General features: G+C 40.3%; 1 pseudogene; it reads left to right on the forward strand.

The window, feature by feature from the left end:
• The window catches only part of LOC114688293, a 23077-nt pseudogene extending 3710 nt beyond the window's left edge, over nucleotides 1–19367 (forward strand).
• Nucleotides 19368–23269: the final 3902 nt, after the last annotated feature.

A 23269-nucleotide genomic window follows, 5' to 3' on the forward strand; every position in this document is an offset into this window, starting at 1 on the left:
AACAAAGTTCCATCATGTTGGAAAGCTGAGGTGGGCTGAGAATGCTACAGCTTAAAGCAATATATCCACAATAATAGAGATTCAGTTGGGATAAACCTCTAAATGGTTTACAATGTGTATAAAAATGTATGAAGGCCTGGAAGAGAGAAAAAAAGTAATATATACAGCTATATAAAGAAATAGATAGTTTTAAAAAATAAAATCTTCAAAGAGAAAGTAAAAGTAATATAAAAAATAAGCCACATAAAGATGAATATCACACAGAGAATCTGGAATGTGTTGTCTTCAGGATTTTTAACTGCAGAAAGACATTTGATTGTAAAGGCTGCTCACTTAAAGGAGAATAATAATAACTCAACGGCACAGAAAATATATTCAACAAGATCATAGAAGAAAACTTTCCCAACTTAATGAAGGAAATACCTATGAAGATACAAGAAGCCTATAGAACACCAAACAGAGTAGATCCCGCCAAAAAATTCCCCTCACCACATAATAATTTAAAAACTAAAACCTACAGAATAAAGAAAGAATATTAAGAGCAGCAAAGGAAAAAGGCCAAGTGACTAATAAAGGCAAACCCATCAGAATAACTCCCAGTTTCTTAATGGAGTGTTTGAATGCCAGAAGGACCTGGACAGACACTAAGAGACCATGGATGCCTGCCTAGACTGATATACCCGGTAAAATTTACAATCACCATTGACAGAGTGAAGAAGACATTCCAAGACAAAATCATATTTAAAAAATACCTATCCACAAATACAGCCCTATAAAGCCCTAGAAGGAAAATTCCAACCTAAGGAAGTCAGATACACCCACGAAAACACAAGCAATAGATAACACCACAGCAGTAAACCCCAAAGAAGAGAAGTACACACACACTACTGTAGCTAGAGGTTTCCTGCCTGGCCCAGTCAGGACAAATCTTTATCACCCGCCAGTCCCACACGCTCAGACCCAACCAAGTAAACACAGACTTATATTGCATACAAACTGTATGGCCGTGGCAGGCTTCTTGCTAACTGTTCTTATAGCTTAAATTAATCCATTTCCATAAATCTATACCTTGCCACGTGGCTGGTGGCTTAGGGCATCTTCACATGCTGCTGGTCATAGCGGTGGCTGGCAGTGTCTCTCCGCCTCAGCCTTCAGCTTCCCAGAATTCTCCTCTCTCCTTGTCCCACCTACTTCCTGCCTGGCCACTAGCCAATCAGTGTTTTATTTATTGACCAATCAGAGCCATTTGACATACACACCACCCCCCAGCACACTACCACCAAAAAAGGTAGCAGGAATGAACAATCACTGATCATTAATATCCCTTAATATCAATGGGCTTAATTTACCTATAAAAAGACACAGGCTAACAGAATGGATACAAAAGCAGGACCCATCTTTCTGCTGCATACAAAAAACACACCTCAATTTCAAAGATAGACACTACCTAAGAATAAAAGGCTGGGAAAAGTCTTTCCAATCAAATGGTCTTAAGAAGCAAGCTGGTGTAGCCATCCTAATATCCAGCAAAATAGACTTCAAACTAAAATCAATGAAAAGAGATCAAAAAGGACATTACATACTCATCACAGGAAAGGTCCACCAAGATGAAGTTTCAATTCTAAACATTTATGCCCCAAACACAAGGGCACACACATATGTAAAAGAAGCATAGCTAAAGCTTAAATCACACATAAAACCTCACACATTAATAGAGGGAGACTTTAACACCCCACCCACTCTTGCCACTGGACAGGTTAGCCAAATTGAAAATTAACAGAGAAATAAGAGACTTAACTGATGTTATGACTTAAATGGACTTAATCGATATCTACAGAACATTTTATCCTAACAAAAGAGAATATACCTTCTTCAACATCCCATGGAACGTTCTCTAAAATCGACCACATATTCAGCCACAAAGCAATCTCAAAGGATACAAAAATATTGGAATAACCTCCTGTAGTCTATCAGACCACCATGGTTTAAGTTAGATTTCAAACAACAACAAAAATTACAGAAAACCTACAATCTCATGGAAACTGAATTGTGCTCAACTGAATCACAAATGGGTAAAGGAAGAAATAAAGAAAGAAATTAAAGACTTCCTGGAGATCAATGAAAATGAACATACCACATACTCAAACTTATGGGACACTAAGAAATCAGTGCCAAGAGGGAAATTCATAGCACTAAATGCCCACATAAAGTAGTTGGAGAAATCTCACACTAGTGACTTAACAGCACACCTGAAAGCTCTAGAACAAAAAGAAGCAAAGTCACTGAGGAAGAATAGACACCAGGAAATAATCAAATTGAGAGCAGAAATCAATAAAATAGAAACAAAAAGAAAAATACAAAGAATCAATGAAACAAAGAGTTGGTTCTTTGAGAAAATCAACAAGATACACAGCCCTTCCCCAAACGAACCAAACGGCAGAGAGAAAGAGAACATCCAAGTTAGCAAAATGAGAAATGAAAATGGATATATAACAACTAACACTGAGGAATCCAGAGAATCATCAGGTCATACTTCAAAAACCTGTACTCCACCAAATTGGAAATTTTGAAAGAAATTGACATTTTTCTGAATAGGTACCACTTACCAAATTAAATAAAGACCAGAAATTGATTTGAATAGACCAATAACCCCTAAGGAAATAAAATCAGTCATTAAGTCTTCTAAACAAAAAAAAAGGCCAATGCCAGATGGTTTCAATGCAGAATTCTACCAAATCTTAAAAGAAGAGATAAATACCAATACTCTTTAAATTTTTCCACACAATAGAAACAGAAGGAGTGTTACCAAACTCCTTCTATGAAGCTACAATTACCCTGATTCCCAAGCCAAACAAAGATGCAACAAAAGAAGAGAATTACAGACCAATCTCCCTCATGAACATTGATGCAAAAATACTCAATAAAATGTTGGCAAACAGACTCCAAGAACACTTCAAAACAATTATCCACCATTATCAAGTAGGCTTCATCCCAGAGATGTAAACAGGGATTCAGCATATGAAAATATGTCAATGTAATCCACCATATAAACAAACTGAAAGAAAAAAAAGCCACATGATCAATCTCACTAGAGGCTGAAAAAGCCCTTTGACAAAAATCCAAGAACCCTTCATGATAAAGGTCTTGGAGAAATCAGGATCCATATCTGTCAACATGCACAAAACTTAAGTCCAAGTGGATCAAAGACCTCAACATAAATCCAGTTACTCTGAACCTGATGGAAGAGAAAGTAGGAAGCAGTCTTGAACATATTGGCACTGGAGATCTCTTCCTAAATATAACACTAGCAGCACAGACACTGAGAGAAACAATCAATCAATGGGACCTCTTGAAACTCTGAAGCTTTTGTAGGGCAAAGGACACAGTCAATAAGACAAAACGGCAGCCTACAGAATGGGAAAATATCTTCACCAACCCAACGTCTGACAGAGGCTGATATCCAGAATATATAAAGAACTCAAGAAGCTAGACATCAAAATATCTAATAGTCAAATTAAAAATGTGCTATAAAGCTAAAAACAGAATTCAAAACAGAAGAATTCAAATGGCTGAAAAACATTTAAGGATTGCTCAACTTCCTTAGTCATCAGGGAAATGTAAATCAAAAACAACTCTGATACTACCTAACACCTGTCATAATGGTTAAGATCAAAACCACTGAAGACAGCTTAAGTTGGAGAAGATGTGGAGCAAGGGGAACACCTCTACACTGTTGGTGGGAATGAAAACTTGTACAGCCACTTTGGAAATCAATATGGTGCTTTCTCAAAAAAAAAAAATCAGAAATCAATCTTCCTCAAGACCCAGGTATACCACTCTTGGGCATATACCCAAGGAATGTTCAATTATACCACAAGTCCATATGCTCAGCTATGATCATCACAGCTTTATTTTTAATGTCAGAACCCGGAAACAACCAAGATGCCCTTCAACTGAAGAATGTATAAATAAAATATGGTACATATACACAATTGAGTACTACTTAGCCTAGAAAAACAATGACATCATGAGGTTTGCAGGCAAATGAATATAACTAGAAAATATCATCGTGAGTGAGGCAACCCAGACTCAGAAAGACAAACATGGTATGTACTCACTCATAAGTGGATACTAGATGTAAAGCAAAGAATAACCAGACTGCAACCCACAGCTCCAGGAGTAGTGGGCAGCCATTCCTGCTTTTGTCTGGACATTCCAATCCCCATTGAGGCTGGGTAACTATCCCGCCTACAAGGTGGGGCCAAGAGAGGGTCCTGAAGACCAGAGATCAGGATGCACCACCCTCTCTTGCCTCCTGGACCCTGGACGCAAGAGGTCCACTGAACATAGTTCTCCAGAGAACACTGCCAGACTGCGCTATGTCTTCTCCAGACCCTGTAGCCTATCCCTTCATTACCCCACAAAATAAACCTCTCGTTTAACTACGTGGACTGGCCTGAATAATTTCACCAATATCTGGCGTTTTCAAGATTCTAATTCTCTCCATGCTTACTCTTGATTTCTTGGAATCCTTTCTTACATGTTATGTCCTCTTTAAATCCAAACTTTCCATTTTGATAAAAAATAAGTTTTTCAGCCGGGCGGTGGTGGCTCACGCCTTTAATCCCAGCACTTGGGAGGCAGATGGACAGGTAATCTTCAAACACTTCATAGACCTAGAGAATATGGCATGTAAATAACTTAGAATTCTGTTGACATGAGAAACAATTGCTCCTGGCAACACCAATTTGATCCCGAGAGAACGTTGGCTTCTAAGACATTTCCATTTGGAAGTTTGTACTCTTGGCACAAAATGGCCTACTAGGCAAAGAACTGCCCTTGCCTCAACTGCTGACAGTATGAATGCTGTCCTTTCTGGACAAGTGGGACACAAGGAAAGTGACCACTGTACTCTGCCAAGACAGGGTAAGATGGTCTTTCAGAATTCCTGCTTCTGAAAATGGTCTGTCAGATACTCTAGTCCTTTAGCCAATTTGAATGCACCAACAATGCTGAGAAACATTAGGTGATTGTCCAGGCTGCCAGCTGTCTCGGTCTCCTCTTGCAACATTCCCGAAAGTTGCTTGCATCCATCTACCATGTCTCAGGTACCATTATATTTCTTCTCAAGTCTTTGATGGGATTGAAGACTAGCAGTTATAGTTACAACTTAGTGTGTGTGTGTATATATATAATCTTAGAGAGAACATACTAAGTATTAGATTCAGGTTCTTTAGGATAGGACACCTTTTGGAATGATCTTTGTAACATACCATTTACCTGTGCTCTAGACTTCTCTGGATTTTAGTATGTGTTTCTTGCTTGATATTGTTTGAATTGATTGTAGTTCCATCTTATCTAGGTCATTATCCCTCATTACTCCTGGACAATATTTGATAACCATTCCTTTGTTTATTTTCTTGTATTAAGTTAGAACCTTCTTATTTAGACAAAAGGGGAAGATGTAGTGGGTAGCCATTCCAGCTTTGATCTGGAAGTTCCAACATTCATTGAGGCTTTGGTAACTGTCACGCCTACAAGTCAGGGCCAAGAGAGCACCCTGAAAACCAGAGATCCAGATGTGCCACCCTTGCTTTGGTTTCTGGACCCTGGACACTAGAGGTAGACAGAGGAGAGTTCTCTAGAGAGCACCGCTGGACTGCGCTATGTCTTCCCCAGACACTGCAACCTACCTATCCCTTTATTTGCATGTTATGCCACTAAATAAACCTCCCTTTTAACTATGTGGAGTGGCCTTAATAATTTCACCAATAGTGCTGTCAACTTCGTGTATCTTTTTAGGCATCTCCTTTAGGTTGGGAAAGTTTTCTTCTATGATTTTGTTGAATATATTTTCTGTGCCTTGGATTTGGTATTCTTCTCCTTCTATCCCTATTATTCTTAGGTTTGATCTTCCCAAGGTGGCCCAGATTTCCTGGACATATTTTATTATGATTTTGTTGACATTAATATTTTCTTTGACTGATGAATTTATTTTCTGTATTGTATCTTCAACATCAGAAATTCTCTCTTCCATCTCTTGCATTTTGTTGGTTTTGCTTACATCCTGTTTATGTACTGAGATTATCAATTTCCAGAATTCCCTTGGTTTGTGCTTTCTTTGTTGCCTCTATTTCAATTTTCAAGTCTTGAACTGTTTCCTTGACCTATTTTATTGATTTTCTTAGTTTTATTGGCTTTCTTTAAAGGATTTATTGATTTCTTCCAATTTTTTGTTTGTCCTTTCCTCAATTTCTTTATTGAAATTCTCCATTTCCTATTTAAAGGCCTCTATCATCTTAATAAACTTTTTAAGGTCATTTTCTTCTGTATTTTCTATGCTGGGATGTTCAGGTCTTGATGTTGTAGAACACATAGATTCTGGTGGCACCATATTGCTCTTTATGTTGTTGAAAGTATTCACTTTTTATTAAGATATTTTCTATTCATTTTACATACCAACCACAGATTCCCTGTCCTCTCTCCTCCCATCCCCAGCCTTCCTCCCCTAACCTAACCTGCATTCCCCCTCTTCCAAGGCAAGGTCTCCCTTGGGGAGTCAGCCCAACCTGGTACATTCAGTTGAGGCAGGTCCAAGTCTCTCCTCCCAGCACCAAGGTTGTGCAAAGTGTCTCACCATAGGTACTAAGCTCCAAATGCAGGCTTATGTACTAGGACAGGTCCTGATCCCACTGCCTGGGGGCCTCCTATACAGTTCAAGCTAAACTACTGTCTTGCTTATCCAGAGGGCCAAGTTCTGTACTATGGGAGCTCCTCAGTTGTTGGGCCACAGTTCATGTGTTTCCACTAGTTTGGCTAGTTGTCTCTGTAATTTTTCCAGTCATGGTCTTGATATCTCTTGCTCATGGAATCCCTCCTCTCTCTCATCAATTGACTCATAGATCTCTGCCTGGCATGCTTCCTTGGATCTCTGCATCTGCTTCCATCAGTCACTGGATGAGTGTTCTATGATGACAATTAGGGTATTCAGCTATCCAATTACCAGAGCAGACCAGCTTAGGCACCCTCTCAACTATTGCGAGTAGTCTATGGTGGAGTCATCCTTGTGGAATCCTAGGAACTTTCCTAGCACTCTCCTTCTCCTTATACCCATGGTGCCTTCATTTATCATGGCATCTCTTTCCTTGCTCTGCTACTCTGTTCAAATTCCAGTTCTAACTTCCCACTCTTCTAAGCTCTCATCACCCATTCTTTGCCCTCTATTACCCACCCACACCCAGTTTGCTCCTGTAGATCTCATCCATTTCTTCATTGCTGTGTGATCCCTGTGTCTTTCCTAGGGTCCTCCTTACTAGCTCGCCTCCCTGGAGCTGTGGGTTGCAGTCTGGTGAGCCTTTGCTTTACATCTGGTATCCACTTATGAGTGAGTACATACCATGTTTGGCTTTCTGAGTCTGGGTTACCTCACTCAGGATGATATTTTCTACTTCCATTCATTTGCCTACAAACCTCATGATGTCATTGTTTATCTCTGCTGAGCAGTACTCCATTGTGTATATGTACCACATATTATTTAACCATTCTTCAGTTTAGTGGCATCTAGGTTGTTTCCAGGTTCTGGCTATTACAAATAAAGCTGCTACGAATATAGTTGAGCACATGTCCTTCTGTTATGATTGAGCATTCCCTTGGTATATGCATAAGAGTAGTATTGCTGGGTCTTGAGGAAGATTGATTCCCAATTTTCTGAGAAACCGCCATACTGATTTCCAAAGTGACTGTACAAGCTTGCATTCCCACCAACAGTGGATGAGTGTTCCCCTTGCTCCACATCCTGTCCAACACAAGCTGTCTTCAGTGTTTTTGATCTTAGCCATTCTGACAGGTGTAAGATGGTATCTCAGAGTTGTTTTGATTTGCATTTCCCTGATGATTAAGGATGTCGAGCAATTCCTTAAATGTCTTTCAGCTATTTGAGCTTCTTCTGTTGAGAATTCTGTTTAGCTCTATAACTCATTTTTTAATTGGACTGTTAGTTATTTTGATGTCTAATTTCTTGAGTTCATTATATATTCTGGATATCAGCCCTCTATCAGATGTGGGCTTGGTAAAGATATTTTCCCATTCTGTCAGCTGGCATTTTGTCTTGTTGACCATGTCTTTTGCCCTACAAAACTTTCTCAATTTCAAGAGGTCCCATTTATTAATCGTTTCTCTCAGTGTCTGTGCTACTGGTGTTATATTTAGGAAGTGATCTCCAGTGCCAATGCATTCAAGACTGCTTCCTACTTTCTCTTCTATCAGGTTCAGAGTAACTGGATTTTTGTTGAGGTCTTTGATCCACTTGGACTTAAGTTTTGTGCATGGTGACAGATATGGATCTATTTGCAGTCTTCTACATGTTGACATTCAGTTATGCCAGCACCATTTGTTGAAGATGCTTTCTTTTCTCCATTGTACAGCTTTGGCTTCTTTTTTAAAAAGTCATATATTCATAGGTGTGTAGATTAATGTCAGGGTCTTCAGTTTGGTTCCATTGGTCCACATGTTGGTTTTTTATACCAGTACCAAGCTGTTTTTATTACTGTAGCCCTTTATTCGAGCTTGAAGTCAGGGATCATGATGACCCAAGTGGTTGTTTTATTGTATAAGATGCTTTTGGCTATCTTTTTTTCCATATGATGTTGAGTATTGGTTTTTTTGAAGTTAGTAAAGAACTGCGTTTGGATTTTGATGGGGATTGCATTGAATCAGTAGATTGCTTTTTGTAAGATTGCCCTTTTTACTATGTTAATCCTACCTATCCATGAGCATGGGAGATCTTTCCATTTTCTGATATCTTCTTCCATTTCTTTCTTCATGGACTTAAAATTCTTATCATACAGGTCCGTTGCTTGCATAGTTAGAGTGGCTATTGGAAAGGGTGATGTTTTTCTGGTTTCTCAGCCTATTTTTCATCTGTATGTAGGTGGGCTACTGATTTTTTTTTTAGTTAATCTTGTATCCTGCCACCTTGATGAAGGTATTTATCAGATGTATGAGTTGGTTGGTTGAATTTTGGGGGTCACTTATGTATACTATCATATCATCGGCAAATAATGAAAGTTTGACTTCTTCCTTGCCAATTTGTATCCCCTCGATCTCCTTATGTTGTCTTATTGCTCTAACTAGAACTTCAAGTACTCTATTGAATAAGTATGGGGAGAGTGGACAGCCTTATCTTGTTCCTGATTTTAGTGTAATCGTTTTGAGTTTCTTTCCATTTAATTTGATGTTGGCTGTTGGCTTGCTGTAAATTGCCCTTATTTTGTTTAGGTATTTTCCTTGCATTCCTGATCTCTCGAGAACCTTTATCATAAACAGGTGTTGGGTTTTGTCAAAGACCTTTTCAGCATCTATTGAGATGATCATGTTTTTTTTTCTTTCAGTTTGTTTATATGGTGTATTAAATTGACAGACTTTTGTATGTTGAACCACCGTTGCATCTCTGGCATGGAGCCTAATTGATCATGGCGGATAATTGTTTTGATGTGTTCTTGGAGTCTGTTTGCCAATATTTTATTGAGCATTTTTGCATCAATGTTCATGAGGGAGTTTGGTCTGTAATTCTCTTTTTGTTGCATCCTTTTTTTTGGTTTGGGAATCTGGGCAATTGTAGCCTCTTAGAAGGAGTTTGGTAATGTTCCTTCTGTTTCTATTGTGTGGAACAATTTAAAGAATATTGGTATTATCTCTTCTTTTAAGGTTTGGTAGAATATGCATTGAAACCATCTGGTCATGGGCTTTTTTGGGGGGCTGGGAGACTTTTAATGACTGTTTTTCTTTCCTTAGGGGTCATTAGTCTATTTAAATAGTTTATCTGGTCTTGATTTAACTTAGGTATGTGGTACCTATCCAGAAAATTATCCATTTCTTTAGATTTTCCATTTTGTGGAGTACATGGTTTTGAAGTATGACCTGATGATTCACTGGAATTCCTCATGTCTGTTGTTATGTCTCTTTTCATTTCTGGTTTTGTTGATTTGGATGCTCTCTCTCTGCCTTTTGGTTAATTTGGATAAGGGCTTTTCTATCTTGTTGATTTTTCTCTAAGAACCAACTCTTTGTTTCATTAATTCTTTGTTTTGTTCTCTTTGTTTCTATTTTATTGATTTCAGCTCTCAATTTGATTATTTCCTGGTGTCTATTCCTCCTGGGTGTCTTTGCTTCTTCTTGTTCTAGAGCTTTCAGGTGTGCTATTAAGTCACTAGTGTGAGATTTCTCCAACTTATTTATGTGGGCAGTTAGTAGTATGACTTTTCCCCTTAGCACTGATTTTATAGTGTCCCATAAGTTTGGGTATGTATTATATTCATTTTCATTGATCTCCAGGAAGTCTTTAATTTCTTTCTTTATTTCTCCCTTGACTCGGTGATTCAGATGAGCATTTTTCAATTTCTATGAGGTTGTAGGCTTTCTATAATTTTGTTGTTGTTGAAATCTAACTTTAAACTACTGTGGTCTGATAAAAAACAGGAGGTTTTTCAAATTTTTGTATCTGTTGAGATTTGCTTTGTGGCCAAATATGTGGTCGATTTTAGAGAAGGTTCCATGGGTTGCTTAGAAGAAGGTATATTCTTTTTTGTTAGGATGGAATGTTCTGTAGATATTGATTAAGTCCATTTGAGTCATAACATTAATTAAGTCCCTTATTTCTCTGTTAAGTTTTGATTTTGCAGATCTATCCAGAGATGAGAGTGAGGTGTTGAAATCTCCCAATATTAATGTGTGGTTTACGCTTCAGTAAGTTTATTTTACATATGTGGGTACCCTTGTGTTTGGGACATAAATGCTCAGAATTGGAACCTCATCTTGGTGGATCTTTTGTGTGATGTGTATATAATGTTCTTCTTGATCTCTTTTGATTGATTTTCATTTGAAGTCTATTTTGTTGGATATTATAATCGCTACACCAGATTGCTTCTTAAGTCCATTTGATTGGAAAGACTTTTCCCAGCCTTTTATTCTTAGGTAGTGTCTATCTTTCAATTTGAGGTGTGTTTCTCATATGAAGTAGAAAGTTGGGTCCTACTTTCATACCCATTCTGTTAGCCTGTGTCTTTTTATGGGTGAATTAAGCCTATTGATATTAAGGGATATTAATGACCAGTGTTTGTTCATTCCTGTTATGTTTTGGTGGTAGTTTGTTTGTATTTCTTTTGGGTTTACTGCTGTGGGGTTATCAATTGCCTGTGTGTTTGAGGGTGTATCTGACTTCATATGTTGTAATTTTTCTTCTAGTGCTTTCTGTAGGGCTGAATTTGTGGATAGGTATTGTCCAAATCTGGTTTTGTCTTGGAATGTCTTGATCACTCTATCTATGATGATTGAAAGTTTTGCTGGGTAAATTAGTCTAGGCTGGCATCCATGGTCTCTTAGTGTCTGCATTACATCTGTCCAGGTTCTTCTGGCTTTCAAAGTCTGCATGGAGAAATCAGGTGTTAATCTGATGGGTATGCCTTATAAGTCACTTGGCCTTTTTCCTTTGCTGCTCTTAATATTCTTTCTTTATTCTGTAGGTTTATTTGTTTAATTTTTATGTGGTGTGGAGACATTTTGGGGGGTCTAGTCTGTTTGGTGTTCTATAAGCTTCTTGTTTCTTCATAGGCATTTCCTTCTTTAAGTTGGGAAAGTTTTCTTCTATGATCTTGTTGAACATATTTTCTGTGCCTTTGCATTGGTATTCTTCTCCTTCCTCTATCCCTATAATTCTTAGGTTTTGTCTTTTCATGGTATCCCTGATTTCATGGAAATTTTGTGTCACGACTTTTTTGGCTTTGGCATCTTCTTTTACTGATGAATCTATTTCCTCTATTGTATTCTCTACACCAGAGATTCTCTCTTCCATCCCTTGTGTTCTGTCGGTTATGCTTGTATCTGTGTTCCTGTTCGTTTACTCAGATTTTCTATTTACAGCATTCCCTCTGTGTCTTCTTCATTGTTTCTATGTCCCTTTTCAGGTCTTGAACTGTATCTCTCACCTGTTTAATTGCTTTTCCATGATTTTCTTTAAGGGATTTATTGGTTTCTTCCAATTTTTTATTTGTCTTTTTCTCAATTTCTTTATTGATTTCTTCCACTTTTTTGTTTGTCTTTTCCTCAATTTCATTTACATTTTTGAAAGGCCTCTGGCATCTTCATGATGCTATTCTTATGGTCTCTTTCTTGTGCTCCTTCTACCTTGTGATGTTCAGGTCTTGCTGTTGGAGGAGGGCCAAAGTTCTGGTGATGCTGTATTGTTCTTTATGTTGTTGTATGTCCTTCTGCCTTGATGTCTGCCCATCTTCTCCTGTAATGGGTATAAGAGGTGCCTGTGTCTGAGCAAGTTGCTGTTGTTCCACTTTGTGCTTGTTGTATCTGTGTCTCAGGGGGCCCATCTGCGTCCTATCTTAGCTTTTGGTCTAATTGGTGCAGGCAGATTCTGTGTCTCAGGGAGCTTCTCTTGGGTCAACCCAAGCTAGTTGACTCTGTTACTCACTGATCGGCTCTTGGTCTTATCAGGGCTCTTGGTCCAGTCAGAGCTGATGGATTCTGTTTCAGGAGGCCTCTCTTGGTCCAATGAGAGCTGGCAGATTCTACTTCTCAGAAAGCCACTCTTGGTCTAATGAGGGCTGGCAGATTCCCTGTGTCCTGAGGTTACTCTTGGTCCAATGACAGGTCTTTGTCTTCAGAGTGCGCTCTCTCTCTCTAGGCCAGATGAGAGCTATGGGTTGGTTTCCAAGCCTCAGGAAGTGGCTGGTGTCTTGGTCTGATTGGTATGAGGCCAGGGTGTATGGATTTCAGGGTTTGCTGGGGGTTCTTTGTGAAGTGGGGCCTTCCTGCAGGAGCATGCCTTTTGGCTGGCAACTGGGGTGGAGTTGGGTGGGTGTTCCTGGGGGAATGGCTCGGGCCAAGGAATGGGTCCTAGGGGCAGGGTTCACTGAGTATGATCAGAATCACTCACCTCTAGGCATAATGAGAGCTGGGGGTTGTTTTCTAAGCCTCAGCAATTGGCTGGTGTCTTTGGCAGATGAGTATGGGGACAGGGCATATATATATTGCAGGGTCCACTGTGGGGTCTTGGTGGGGGAGGGTCTTTCCCTCAGGAGCCCTGCCTGCTGGCAGGTAGCTCTAAGTCCAAAGTCTGGATTAAAGGCATGTGTCATCTAACCTTCTAAAACAACGCTGCACTTTCTCCAAAAAGGCCAGACTTTCCTACAGTGCCACTCCATATGAGTTTATATGTGCCAAGTACATTCAAACTATCACATTCTCCTCTCTGGCTCCCATAAACCTTTAATAGTATCCCAATGCAAAATGCATTTTGTCCAATTTCAAATGTCCACATAGTCTATCACAGTCTCAACAATGTTCAAAAGTCTCTTCTGAGATTCATGTAATCTCTTAATTGTTATCCCACATAAAAGTCAAATCAAAAAGCAGATCACATACTTCCAACATTTAATGGCACAGTATATACATTACCATTTCAAAATGCAGGGAAGAGAGCATAGCAAGGAAATACTGGTCCAAAGAAAGACAGAAAACATTCTGGGCAAACCCAAAACTCTGCATTTCCATGTCTGATGTCAAAACATTCTTCAGGTCTCCCATTCTGCTCAGTTTTGTTGACTGCAACTCACTTCTTTCTCTTAGGATGATTCCATTCCCGGTTACCAGCTCTCCTTGGCAGGTATCACAGGACTCTGTCATCTCTAATATCTTGGGTAATTATAAAATTCCAGTCATCCAATATCTGGCATACACTCATGATCTTCTGGATTCTTCAAAAGGGCTTGGGTCACTTCTTTGGCTCTGCTCTTTGCAGTACACAGAGCTTGTCTTCCAGTTTCCATATGGCTCCACTCTACTACTACTACTGGTGTTCTTGGTGGTCATTCCATGGTAGTGGCATCTCCAAAATGCTGGGGTCTTCTGCTGCAACTGGGCTGCACTTTCACCAATAGCCTATCATAGGTTCTTATGGTGTCAACCCTCAACATGTCTGCATGACCTTTTCAGTCCTGGGCCTGCACCTTCACCAATGGGGTTTTCTGGCCTCTCTGTGCCAAGCCTCAGCTGCTGTCCATGACCCCTTCATACCTTCAAAACTAGTACCACCTGGGTGATGCTTACAGATTACCAAGTCCGGCTGCCAGCACAAGGTACAACCTTGGCCACCTCTGGAATACAGCTTCTCTATACTCTCAGGAAACACTTCCCTTGAGATTTTACCTCACTGATGCTAGTCTCTTCTTAATCACCATTAACTTCTTAACTCCAGCTGATGAGAATCAAGTATCTCAGCAAAGCAATATTTTCCTTTAGTAGTTCTGGTATCTTCTTAATCACAGCTGATTCTTTGGCCCTAGATAACCAGAACCACAGGATTTTAACTCCTTTTATCTATCCTTAGCTCTAGAGCTAGAACCACATTGGCAAAGCTGTCAAGTTCTGCTGCTTGCTAGGTTTGGAACACAGCCCTCTTGTTTAATTACATCTTTATGAGCTTTCTATCTTTCTGTGGTGGTATTATATCTGAGTACCCCAATAAAGTTTATCTGAGGATCAGAGGAAAAAGTCAGCCACTGTAGTAAACATAGAGGTCAGGCAATGGTAGCACACACGTTTAATATTATCACTCAGAAGGCAGAGATCCATCTGGATCTCTGTGAGTTCAAGGCCATACTGAGAAATGGGCAAGGCATGGTGGTATATACCTTTAATTCCAGCACTAACCATAAAGGCCTGGAGGTCTGTACAGACAGTCAAGAAGTGATAGAGTTAGGCAGGAAGAGGAAGTGATGTAGATGGGCTGATAGAGGAAATGAGATGGCAGAACAGAAAGTCATATAGGCATGGGTATACAGGAATTAGGTCTCTTTGGCTGAGGATCTCCAATTGGTGAGAATGTGGCTGGCTTCTTTCTGCTTTTCTGATCTCTTGGTTTTAACCCCAATATCTGGCTCTGTTTTTTTTTTTTTATTAATAAGACTGTTTAGCAATTCGTGTTACATCTTTCACTGCCTAAGCTTGCCTGTCCTGAAACTTGCTTTGTTTACCAGGCTTGCCTTGAACTCACAGAGATCTGCCTTCCTTTGCCTCCTGACTGTTAGGAGTAAAATCATGTGCCACCATTGCCTGAGGTCACCACTCCATTTATTCCATTTCTGAATCCATTTATCTCCTTGAAAGAGGATTTAGGTCCATTTCATTTTCTTGTGCCCTTTTTCTCTTCAAATAGTTTTCCTTACTCAGCTTGCTCCTTGCATTATGTATCTTTATTAGATTTACCACTCTAAACAGAGAATTTTGGACAGATGAATCTCAAATGGCCAAGATCCCCCTAAGGAAAATTTCAGCATCCTTAGCCATCAGGGAAATTTAAATCAAAATGATTTTGAGATTGTACCTTATACCTGTCAGAATGTCTATGATCAAAAACACAAATGACAGCTTATTAAATGAATGCTGAAGAAGATATTAATCAATAGGAACACTCCTCCTTTTCTGATGGGAGTGCAACTTTTACAGCCACATTGGAAAACAATATGTGGTTTCTCAGAAAATTGGGGTTGGTCTACCTCCAGACCAAGTTATACCACCCCTGAGCATATACCCAAAGGAAGTTCAATCCCACCATTAAGATACTTGCTCAAATATGTTCATACTAGGTTTTTTTTCATAATAGCCAGAAAGTAGAAACAACCTAGATGCCCTTCAACTGAAGAATGAATAAAGAAAATGTGGTACATTTACACAATGGAGTATAAGTCAGTTGTTAAAATAAATGAAATCATGAAATTTGAAGGCAAATAGATGGAATAAGAAAAAAATCATTGTGAGTGAGGTAACCCAGACTCATAAAAGTGAACATGGCATATACTCACTTGTAAGTGGATATTAGCTTTAAAGAATAACCATGCTACAATCCACAGTTCCAGAGAGGCTATGTTGAAAAAAAGGGCCCAAGGGCACGGATCACCCTGAGAAGGGGAAATAGAAGAGATCTCCTTGGTGGATCGGGGTAGGTAGGTATTGGAACATGAAGGATTATGTTGGTGCATGGATGGAGGGTGAGAGTACTGAAAGACTTGCCTGGAAATCTAGGGCATTTCAGATTCAGGTAGAAAACTGCCGTAGCCTGAGGTGGAGCTTTCTGTCCCATATGACCAATTATACCCAGCAGTCACTTCAAAAATTACCACTCAGAGGCTTATATTAATTATAAATGCTTGGCCAATGGCTCCGGCTTATTACTAGCTAGCTCTTACATTTAAATTAACCCATATTTCCTATCTATGCCTTGCCATGTGTTTTGTGGATTGTTACTTCATTTTCTACATGTCTTGATTTCACAGCAGCTGGCTGGCATCTGCATCTGCCCTGACTCCACCCTTCTTCTCAGTCCTCAGTTTGATTGTGCTGCCTAACCTTATTGCTGTTGGCCAAAACTGATTTATTATCAACCAATGAGAGCAACATACATTCACAGCATACAGAATGACATCCCACATCTGCAAGGGAAACTCGCAAGTATCTACTAGGATGACCCCAGTTAAGACTCCTAGCATTAGTAGCGGATATGTAGCCTGAATCTGAGACCAGGAAAGACTTTAAGAGTAGGGATTGGGACATAAGCCTAGCCAAACAACCTTTGACCTACAGTCTGTCCTGTCTATGGGATGTTCTTTGGTAAAGGTGGTGTAGAGATTGTGGGAGTGGCCAAGCAATGACTTGTCCAGCTCGAGACCCATCCCACTAGGGTGAACCTACCTATGACACTGCCTGGAGTGCCACAATCCAGAGGCTGTATGGCATAGAGTCCTAGGATAAAACCTAATACAATTGGAAAAAATGTTAATGTAATGAGCCTAAGGATATTATGGTATACTCAGATTGGTGACTACCCCAGTTGTCACCAGAGGGCCTTCAGCCAGTAAACGATGGAAACAGATACAGAGGCCCATAGACAAACATTAGGCTGAGCTTGGGGAATCCTGCTAAAAAGAGAGATGAAGGATTTTATCAGCCAAGTGGGTCAAGGTTTTCACAAGAAAACCCACAGAACCAACTAACCTGGGCTCATAGAAGCTTACAAAGTCTGAACTGGAAACTAGGGAGCCTACATGGGACTGACCTAGGCCCTCTACATATATATATATGTGACATATATATATATGACAGTATTTTTGCTTGATCTACTTGTGGGACTTGTACCAGTGATATCAGTGATAATGGCTGGCTTTTGCTAACCTATTCCTCATACTTGTTTGCCTTGCCCAACCTTAATAAAAGGCAACTTGATATATTATGCTTTGTTGATACCCACGGGAGACCTGCCCCTTTCTGAACAGAAACTCAAAAATAATTAATTTGGGCAGGGGATTTAGGGAGGTGGGAGGAATAGGAGGAGAGAAGGGAGGGGAAATTGTGGTCAGGTTGTAAAATAATAAATTTACTTTAAAAATAAATAAAACAATAAAGCAATGTTTAAAATTAATGAGCATGTAAAACAAGAAGAAATAATTTAACCTATATTGAATTGAAACCAATTGTACCAAAAAAAAAAACACCTGTCAGAATCACTTATGGATTAAGATATCAAATCAGAAACAAACAAAGCAAAGAGAATTTAGGACCTTATGAAAGTTAATTGGGTACCCAATTATAACAGCAATAACTTTTGGGCTAAAATACTTAATAATGTGCAAAAGCATACTAAAACATTAATTCCTCAATCACTGGTTCAATAAAATATAGCATGTTGCAAATACTTGTATCAGTGTTATTCTGGCCTACATGGCTACCTCAGTTAGTTTACATGGATGGCTATCTCATTTTTCTCCTAATTAGTACTTTCTCTTCTTCCTCCATTATGGTCTCATCCCACACATGATTCTGCAAGATGAAAATAAGGGAAGAAGACTACAGGGAATATTTAGCTGTGTAACAGAATACTAGATATAGTCATATTAACTGGGGTTTGGGCTGTCCATCATAAAAACCCCGTTTTTAAGTTATTTTCAGAGGGGACACATTGATATAAAAAGCTCTCCTGGGAAATACAGACTTTCAATTCCAGTTACCACCTCCCTTTACCATCTCCGGAATTTCACTGGAGAGCATTGTTTTGGTGGGTGTACCTGTTTCCAGGCCTGAGAAAAGCCGTGGCAGGATTACTGGCCTAGACACATTCTTTAAAATCCTCTAATCATCAGAAAACTCTTACTTACTTGTTTCAAGACCATATTTATCCCAGTGGTTTCTCTCAGCAATCATTTTCAGTGCAGACTGGAAATTCGTGGGCATTTCAGAGATTCACAAGCAAAGTGAGAGAGCATGGGTACTGTTTTCTTGTTGGATAACACTATAGATGGCACTAAACACCTTCAATGCACAAATTGGCCTTCCTAACCATAGAAAACAGCTCTAATTTACAGCAGTGCCAAAGGTTAGAAGTCTTGCTCTGTGATCAATATACTGCATGACTTGTGTCTCCAATGTGTAAACGTGATTATGTTATTGTGTGTTGTTTTTCAGTTGAACTGCAAATCTCTGCTCTTTGATCTTGACTTGAATTTAGTCCATTTTCATTTAACAGCACTTCTGCCTGACAGAAAAAGTTGGCAATATATGAACACATTTTCAAGGCCTACAGAGATTAGGATGTGAAAACTATTAAATGAACACATTTGGCAAGTAGGGGAGGATATAAGCTCTATACACACTGAGAGACCAGCTTTATATTTTAAGTGACTAGGTGTATATTAGATTACTGAGTGAGTATAGAAAATATCATCTAGGAGTTCATGGTAGATATTGCAGATGCCAGAGCACTCACTTCAGGTCTTTTGATCAGCCTGTTTGGAAGCACATTGTTCCCTCATTTGACCATGTAGTTTCAATGAACCAATCGCATAGAAAGCCATAATCACACAAAAGCATTACATGGTGGTGGTTATCATGATCCCTACTGGTATCATATAAGTATGGTGTTCATCTGCTAGAAGGATTTTGTCATAGTTAGGATTTCTATTGCTGTAAAGAAACACCATGGAAGATGGCGGCAAGTGGTACTTCACAAGCTAGTGGCTAGGAGGAGAAGAAAGGTGCTGATGAGTCCAGTAGAGAGATAGTTTGGATCGACAGGACCACAACCATTAAGAATTAATAGCAGGAGGCAGACAGACCCAGTGGCGGCTGATGGGGACATACGGGCCCGACGGCGGAGACAAGCAGATGCAGGTTGGCCTGTGGCGTTGAACAGTGGAGGTGGACGGGCCTGGGGACGGAGGCCGGCAGACGCGGCTTGGAGCGGGGATGCCCCTGGCCCCAATGCCTGGGGAGGAGGTTGTCTCCATGGGTCGGAGCTGGAGCAAGTCTGAACACTCCATCTGAGGAAAACCCAGGGCCCAACTGCTGATCCTGTGAAACCCAACAACTTGGAGGTGTTGGTGAGACTACCCTGCTCAGCTGAAACCTATCTGGGAGAGGATTCAGATGCCTACAGTTTGAAGTCTGAAGAAACAAGATCAGCTGAGGAGTCAACAAATGAACAAAATGTGACCTGGGAACACAGAAGAAGGCGCTATCCAGCCACCAAACCAGATCACCAGAATCATAAGTATATAATTCACCGACTGAAATCAGCTGCCCCTGAAGAAACAGCGCAATAGCACCAATATAACCAAGAACCCCTACTAAACCAAGACTAAAAATTAGAACAAGAGAGGCACTCTCAGACACAGATACCACCTGCAACGCACAGAGGAAGAGATGAGTAGACGCCAGTGCAAAAATACAGGCAACAACATAAAGACCTATATGGCAACATCAGAACCTAGTGATTCTACACCTGCAAGACCTAAACATACCATGACAGAAGAAACAGAAGAAATCAACCCTAAAAATGACTTTAAGAAGATGATAGAGGCCCTTAAAGAAGAAATAAAACATTCCCTCAAAGAGGCAATAAAAACTTTCCTTAAAGAGGAAATGAAAAACTACCTTAAAGAGGAAATAAAAACTTTCCTTAAAGAGGAAATGAAAAACTCCCTCAAAGAGGAAATAAAAACTTTCCTTAAAGAGGAAATGAAAAACTCCATTAAAGAGGAAATAAAAAACTCCCTTAAAGAAATGGAAGGAAAAATGAACAAAAAATGGGAAGAAATCAAATCAAGCCAAGAAAAAGCAATTAAACAGATGAAAGAAACATTCCAAGATCTGAAAAATGAATTTGAGACAATAAAGAAAACACATGCTAAGGGAATGCTGGAAATAGAAATCCTGACTAAATGAACTGGAATTATAGAAAAAAGCATAACCAACCAATTGCAAGAGATGGAACAGAGAATCTCTGACACTGAAGACACCATAGAGAAAATAGATGCGTCAGTCAAAGAAAACACTAAAGACAAAAAAGTTGTAACACAAAATGTCCAGGAAATTTGGGATACCATGAAAAGACCAAACCTAAGAATAATAGGGATAGAAGAAGGAGAAGAATACCAACTCAAAGGCACAGAAAATATATTCAACAAAATCATAGAAGAAAACTTTCCTAACCTAAAGAAAGAAATACCTATGAAGATACAAGAAGCTTACAGAACACCGAATAGGCTGGATCCAAAAAAAAAAAAGTCCCCTCGCAACATAATAATCAAAACACTAAACACACAGAACAAAGAAAAAATATTAAGAGCCGCAAAGGAAAAAGACCAAGTAACATATAAAGGTAAACTCATCAGAATAACATCAGACTACTCAATAGAGACTATGAAATCTAGAAGTTCATGGACAAATCTCATGCAAACACTAAGAGACCACGGATGTCAACCCAGACTATTATACCCAGCAAAACTCTCAATCACCAAAGGAGGAGTAAACAAAATATTCCAGGATAAAACCAGATTTAATCAATACCTGTCCACAAACCCAGCCCTACAGAAAGCACTAGAAGGGAAAATTCAACCCAAGAAGCTAAACACATCCATGAAAACTCAGGCAATAGATAATCCCACACCAATATACACCAAAGAAGGACAATACAACACAACCACAGAAAATAACAGGAATTAACAATCACTGGTCATTAATATTCATCAATATCAATGGTCTCAACTCACCTATAAAAAGACGCAGGCTAAGAGAATGGGTAAGAAAACAGCATCCATTCATCTGTTGCATACAAGAAACACAACTTAACTTCAAAGAGAGACACTACCTCTGAGTAAAGGGCTGGGAAAAGGCTTTCCAAGCAAATGGACCTAAGAAACAAGCTGGTGTAGCTATCCTAATATCTAGAGAAAAAGGATGTTTCAAAAGAGAAGAAATCTTGTGGCAATGCCTCAGTGGTCCAGGTAACTACCAGAACTCGGAAATCCGTGACGGAGATTAAGGCAGCAGAGACAAAACACTCAGATGTACATACAGGAAATAATAAAGAAAAAGTCAGTAAAGCCAAGAACAAAAGAAAGGTGGATGCTGAAGCCCATCTGTCAGATGAGCCTGTGAACGAGGAACCAGTGACAAAAAAGAAAAAAAAAGATGGAAAGCAAATCCAAAAATAGTACTGAGGTACCAAAGGATGACAGCAAGACGGAGGAGTCTAAGGGGGACAATAAAAAGCAAAATACTTCCATTAAAAAAAGTGCAAAGAAGAAACCTCAAAAAGGTAAATCAAGTAAGAAAGGCAGCAGACCTGCTCGGGAGATGCAGAAGGAGACAGCTCTGGCAGAGCCTCCTTCCATGGAGTTGGCTCAGGAGGAGGTCTCTTCCAGTCCTGCGCCCACTCAGGTGGTGGTCACCCCTACAGGCTCTACTCAGCCCGGGCTTCCTTCTCCCATGGATATTGCTCAGACTGGGCCTGCTCAGATGGAGTTGCCTTCTCCCCTGGGGCCTCCTCAGAGGGAGCTGCCTTCTCCCCTGGAGCTTCCTCAGAGGGAGCCGCCTCCTCCCACAGAGCCTCCAAAGATGGAGCAGCCTCTTCCCATGGAGCTTACTCAGATGGAACAGCCTCCTCCCATGGAGCCTGCTCAGAGGGAGCCTCCTCCTCCCATGGAGCCTGCTCAGAGGGAGCCGCATCCTCCCATGGAGCCTGATCAGAGGGAGACGCCTCCTCCCATGGAGCCTGATTAGATGGGGCCGCCTCCTCCCATGGAGTCTCAGCGGGGACATTGTCAGAAGAGGCTGCTTTGTCCTTTGGACCTTGCTCAGGTGGAGGTTGCTCAGACAGGGCCTCCTCACATGGGATCTGTTCAGAAGGAGCCTCCTGCTGTCATAGAGCCACCTCTTCAAGTGAAACCAGTCACCAAAAGGTCTTCTCCCCGAAAAGAGAGTACCAAGAAGTCGGGCATGTGGAGTGACGTGGTGCGGCAGGAGCAAGTCCTTATTGAAGTTGGCTTAGTACCTGTTAGAGATAGCCAGCTTCTGAAGGGAAGCAGGCGCACACAGGATCTTCCAAAGGGAAACTCAAGAAGAGACGAGACACCCAAGGACCAAGAAATTGGCTCTGATGGGGAAGGAAATAAAATGGCCCCTATCAAGAAAGTGGGAACAGAGGAAGCTGGCAAGAGTCTAGCTATGCTTGCTGCTCCCAAGGAATCTACCAGTGTCTTATCCTCGGAACAAAACTCAAATGGGTCAGGTGGTGAAACGTTACATGCTAAGTGTCAGACTGGTTCAGCTGGGCTTTGTGAAATGGAAGTGGACACTGAGCAGAACCCAGACAGTGTCCCTGTGAAAGCCTCAGCACCCGAACCGGCGTCACCATTGCCTCCGGTCCCATCACCAACCGTAATGGCCTCGTCTCCTATCACTTTGGCTGAAAACGAGTCACCAGACATTGATGAAGACGAAGGCATCCACAGCCATGATGGAAGTGACCTGAATGATAATATGTCCGAGGGAAGTGATGATTCTGGGCTGCATGGGGCTCAGCCAGTGCCACAAGAAGCAAGTTCAAAAAGTGGGAAGGAGGGGTTGGCAGTTAAAATAACCGAGGGAGAGTTTGTTTGTATTTTCCGTGATCGGTCTTTCAGAAAGGAAAAGGATTACAGCAAGCACCTCAATTGCCATATGGTTAATGTATACTTCCTTGAAAAAGCAGCTGAGGGGCAGGAGTAGTGAGCCGGTCGGTGGAGGGCGGCTCGTCACAGTTTGTAAGTGATGCCTCACTTTTAGTTTAAGGCAGTAGACACACACAAGCTCGCTTTAATTAGTGTGCTGATTTTTAAGTGACATTATTTCCTTAGGACTGTATGTATTACCTAGTGACTTGCAAAAACCT

Source organism: Peromyscus leucopus, chromosome X, assembly GCF_004664715.2.
Source record: "Peromyscus leucopus breed LL Stock chromosome X, UCI_PerLeu_2.1, whole genome shotgun sequence".
In the NCBI taxonomy this organism is placed as follows: Eukaryota; Metazoa; Chordata; class Mammalia; order Rodentia; family Cricetidae; genus Peromyscus; species Peromyscus leucopus.